Source organism: Sinocyclocheilus rhinocerous, unplaced genomic scaffold, assembly GCF_001515625.1.
Source record: "Sinocyclocheilus rhinocerous isolate Xijiao unplaced genomic scaffold, SAMN03320098_v1.1 scaffold2611, whole genome shotgun sequence".
NCBI classification, from domain to species: Eukaryota; Metazoa; Chordata; class Actinopteri; order Cypriniformes; family Cyprinidae; genus Sinocyclocheilus; species Sinocyclocheilus rhinocerous.
Window position 1 is genome coordinate 25,964 of NW_015647981.1, and position 5,455 is coordinate 31,418.

Genomic DNA, 5,455 nt, shown 5'->3' on the forward strand with positions numbered 1-5,455 from the left:
TGTGGTTGTTAGGGTGTTGTGGGTGGTTGCCAGGGTGTTTTGTGGGTGATAGGGTATTGTGGGTGGTTGCCTGGGTGTTGTGTGGTTGTTAGGGTATTGGGGGTGGTTGCCAGGGTGTTTTGTGGGTGATACGGTATTGTGGGTGGTTACCAGGGTGTTGTGTGGTTGTTAGGTTGTTGTGGGTGGTTGCCAGGGTGTTTTGTGGGCGATAGGGTATTGTGGAGGGTTGCCAGGGTGTTGTGTGGTTGTTAGGGTGTTGTGGGTGGTTGCCAGGGTGTTTTGTGGGTGATAGGGTATTGTGGGTGGTTGCCTGGGTGTTGTGTGGTTGTTAGGGTATTGGGGGTGGTTGCCAGGGTGTTTTGTGGGTGATACGGTATTGTGGGTGGTTACCAGGGTGTTGTGTGGTTGTTAGGTTGTTGTGGGTGGTTGCCAGGGTGTTTTGTGGGCGATAGGGTATTGTGGAGGGTTGCCAGGGTGTTGTGTGGTTGTTAGGGTGTTGTGGGTGGTTGCCAGGGTGTTTTGTGGTTGTTAGGGTATTGTGGGTGGTTGCCAGGGTGTTGTGTGGTTATTAGGGTGTTGTGGGTGGTTGCCAGGGTGTTTTGTGGGCGATAGGGTATTGTGGGTGGTTGTCAGGGTGTTGTGTGGTTGTTAGGATATTGTGGGTGGTTGCCAGTATGTTGTGTGGTTGTTAGGGTTTTGTGGGTGGTTGCACTTGCCAGGGTGTTGTGTGGTTTTTAGGGTATTGTGGGTGGTTGCCAGGGTGTTGTTTTCTGGTTGTTTGGGTGCTGATGTGGGTTGCTAGGGTGTTGTTATGTGGTCGTTAGGGTGTTGTGTGGTTGTTAGGGTGCTGTGGGTGGTTCGTGGTTGCCATGCAAAATTGGCGCTGTTCCTTCAGGAAATGCAGATCTAGTTTCCATTCACATAAAGCACAGTCACTTGTCTCATGAATATTCAGCAGTGTGAATGACAGGCTCCTCCCACCGCAGGGTCGTCAGTGTTGGTGTAAATCCTCATATGATCCGTGTGAAGGGCCGCAGGTGTCGGTTCACCTCACTCTGCCAACAAACCCTGGCCGTTGACTTGCTGAACTCAAGATATTAGCTCTTTGCCATTTTTCAGCATGAAATCAAACTTGATCTTATATACTTGATTATGTTCCAGATCTTAACTCATCAGTGCATGTTACAGAAAACAATTTTGTCTTGATGATAATATCGATATAATCACCTCTGAAACTATCTTTTTTTTCTTTTTTTTCAACCACCTTCATACAGACACTTTTCACCATCCAATTAATTCACTGTGGATAAAGCTGTTTTTCTTCTACAGTCTTTTTCTCCTTGAATATCTCGTTGCATGCTGAAATGCATGAGATTTTGAGTTGAACTCTGTTCTTCTCGCATGTAAACAGCAGGAATCAGTCAGAGAAGCTGCAAAACAGATCTTCAGCGCCATCTTCTGCTCATTCATAAAAGATACTTGTGCTTCCACAGGTTGGGCCTCATTTATGAAACACAAGTTTAGTTCTGTGTAAATAGTGTGTTTATATCATTTATTTCCTTAATTCATATTTTGGGTTTTATGAATGATTTACACAGAAATTTCATGAATGAGGCCCGTGCTGCGTTTATCAAGTGCGACTTGAATTTTATTTACAGGTTCAGTTCAGGTCTCTATGCATTTATTTATTCTTTCATTTATTCATTCATTCATTCTAGCTCTACTTAAGCACTAAAATTTTTTATCAGATAGCACTATAAAATAATTTTTCCAGTTGTCACAATTGACTTGTGTCTTTTTAGGGTGAATCTCATCAAAACATGTCAAAATAATAAAATATATTTTGAATAAAGAAAATAAAGTTTGTTTTGAGGAAAATTAATATAATGCAATTATTTTTATTAAAATCATAATTTTAATGGCAGTACAACATATACTACCATGATGAGTAAATACATTGCGATTTAAATAATAAATAATATATACAATTTAAATAATTAATTAATGATATTCATTGCACTGCTCTTAATTTATGCTGATGTAAATTTTTAAAAATCATTCTATTCCAGTAATTAAAATAATCACTGAGAATAATAAAGAAAGGAAAACTCAAAAGTAAAAATTTCATTTAAATCAGCATAAATTTAATGGCAGTGCAACAAATACTACCATGATGAATACATAATAAGTTGTCTTTATTTCCATATATAAATATACATTTTTCATCAGCTACCGCAATAAAATGATTTTTTTTTTGTTATTATTATTCCCTTTTCCAGTTGTCACATATGACTGAAAAAGTCATGGAAGTTCTTTGACAATCCTGATTCATGAATTACCCACAGCCTCTCCAGATTTTGTTTCCCCACACAGAATCTATGGCTGATTTTGGTTTGTTCTTCGTTGTGTTTATTCAGAGGACGTCCTGGCGAAGGACGCAGGAGAATGTGCAATATGTCTGGAGGAGTTGGTGCAGGGAGACACCATCGCACGCCTGCCCTGCCTCTGCATCTATCACAAAGGGTACAGCTGCTAACGTGCATGAGTGTGTGTGTGAGTGTGTGTGTGTGTGAGTGTGAGTGTGAGTGTGAGTGTGATATACGGTCTGTACAGTATAAAAACCATTACGCCTATGGCATGTCCCCACTTTTCACAAAAACAAACGTGTGAGTGTGTGAGAGAGTGAGTGTGTGTGTGTGTGTGTGTGTGTGTGTGTGTGTGTGTGTGAGTGAGTCTCACTTACAGTAACTCTGCTTCTCTTCCAGCTGTATTGACGAGTGGTTTGAAGTGAACCGATCGTGTCCTGAACATCCTTCAGATTAACAGCGCCTCTCTCACCTTTGCACAGGTAACACACGGTAATGCATGTGCATTTAAATCAAAATTGACACCGTTTTAAAATAAAAGTCCTCATGATTGTTTGTGATTCATCAGCACGTTACATAACATGTTATTATAATGTCACAGGTTTAATGCATTGCAGATGCATATTGCATGAGTCATTTTATATCACGGGATTATTACATTTCATGATATTACACTATTTTTGCAACAAAAATGCTATTATACTTTAACGTGAAAGGTGCTTCACCTGTTTTTAATTGTATCTTGATGATTATTCTTTAATGAATGTGCAAAGTCAGTATAAACAGCTTCACATTATGAAAAAACTAAGTCTCTAGCTGAAACAGTGTCATGTTATCTTACAGCATGCACATATTATTTTAAGGCAAGACACTGCAGTTGAATAGGGTAAAAAAAAAAGAACTAATAGATATCAGATATCGGATACTTCCCCAGCTGAATGATTGCATTACAAATCACAAGCATTTTTTGTATTACGCGTTTTCTGAAATGTTATATTTAAATATGCAAGCAATGCATTATCTATTTAAACATGCACTATTTTGCATATATTTCCAGAAGGTAAATCTGAACATTGGATAAAAATTCCAGTTTGATTTTGTTGACAACTTAAAGGGATTTCTCTTTTTATCACTCCATAAATAAAAAAAATACTGTCAACAGCCGGAAAACACATCTTCAACATGTTTTTATGAATATGTTGTTTAAGAACCAGGTGAATAATATATGAACAAACCCTTCAGAATATAGAGAGGAATAAAACTGCAAAGTTTGCTGTATGTAAGTGCTGCTGAAGTGGAGAAAGAAACTCATTTTGAGAAAACAGACTTTAAAGATATGAATTGTGATGGAAATCTACAGACGCAAATAGATCAAATGTAATCAAATAAATGTGTATTTTAGATGTTTTCTTTCCACTAAGTCTGAAACAACACATTATGGAAAGCCAAATGGCTCAAAATCTCAAAACTGACCAGTGCATGAAAATCAGTGTTTCTGCCTGTAGAGTCTGGCTTTAAATCATGCTAATGCTCTTTAATCGCTGCGTTGTGTTTCATGTCTCCAGCCTCCTGGTCGTGAGAAGCGCCACTATGTGAATTCTCTTCCTCCTCATAGACACTGTGATTTTGGTCTCGGGACGGCCTGATCGCCGAACGCCCCTCACTTCTCCCTCCCTAGTCGCCATATAAACCCTAGTGTGCCAAAACTCATTCAGGGAAACTCTTTCCACATCACAGTCCAGCTGAAACCCCAGCGGCGGTCGAGAGCTTCTACTCCAGCGCACCATTGTCCAATCAGGATCTAGCAGAAGTTGATTTCATTGGCTGTTTGTTGACGTCTCTGATTGGCCGGACTCAGGGTCAGCTGACTGTGTGGATGATTATCGGATGACCGGAGTCGATTGTTCTCTGTTAAGTGGGACTGTGTCTCTCAGTGCCTTAATTTTCAGATCCCAAGAGCCGAAGCGACGGCTGCGTTTGGGATGTTCTTCAGAGGAAGGGCTCGAAGGACTCGGAGAAAGACGCCTGGATGTGACGGGACGTGAGCCCTGATTCGGGTCGGCCCTGAGCCATACTGAGCCATTATTTCTCTCTCTCTCGCTTCCCGGATGGTGAAATGTCCCGTGCATCTCGAGTCTCGGATCAAGATTCACTGTAGCCTGTCACATGACGTCTGCACCATTTTTGCAAGTGCATCACGTTTTGTTTGTGTTGAGACAAATCTGGGCCTTAATTCAACACACCACTGACTTCTGTCGCTGTATGTAGAATGAATCTCATCAAAACATGTCAAAATCAGAAGAAAAAATACGAAATTATATTTTGCATGAAGAAAATGAAGATTAATATAATGAAATTATTTTATTAAAATCTGAATCATTTTAATGTCAGTACAACAAATACTACCATGATGAGTTAATACATTGCAATTTAAACAATATATAATATATACAATTTAAATGATAAATTAATGATATTCATTGTACTGCTCTTAATTTATGCTGATTTTAATTAAAATAATTGCATTATATTATTTTATATATATATATATATTTATATATATATATATTTGTATATGTATATTTAAATTTTAATAAATTGATATAAATTGAATGGCTGCACAACAAATACTATCATGGTGAATAAATACATTAGAATTTAAATAATAAATAAGAATTTAGATTTTTCACAATTATACACATTTTTACTTCTTCAGTATTATTATTTATGCACTGATTTATATTAATTGTACTGCTCTTAAATAAAATTATTATTATCAAAATAATGATTTTAAAAATCATTGTATTCCCCTAATAAAAATCATGACAGAATAATAAAACGGGGGGGGGGAAATTCCCATTTAAATCAGCATAAATTTAATGGCACTGCAAATACTACTGTGATGAATAAATACTTTAGAATTTAAATAATAACTAATAATTTAAATTCCTTTTTTAGGATTTAGATTTTTCACTTTACAACACATATTTTCAAGACAGTTATACACATTTTCCCCTTCAGTACAAGTATTTATACACCATGATTCATGATATGTTTTGTACTGCTTTTAATTTATACTGATTTTTAAA

General features: G+C 37.4%; 1 long non-coding RNA gene across 1 annotated transcript; it reads left to right on the forward strand.

Moving 5' to 3' along the window:
* The first annotated feature begins 2,269 nt into the window (after positions 1–2,269).
* LOC107709539 (uncharacterized) lies at positions 2,270–4,685 on the forward strand. Its single transcript, XR_001636505.1, has 3 exons — positions 2,270–2,523; positions 2,766–2,848; positions 3,932–4,685. It is a non-coding gene; the product is annotated as an uncharacterized LOC107709539 (long non-coding RNA).
* Positions 4,686–5,455: the final 770 nt, after the last annotated feature.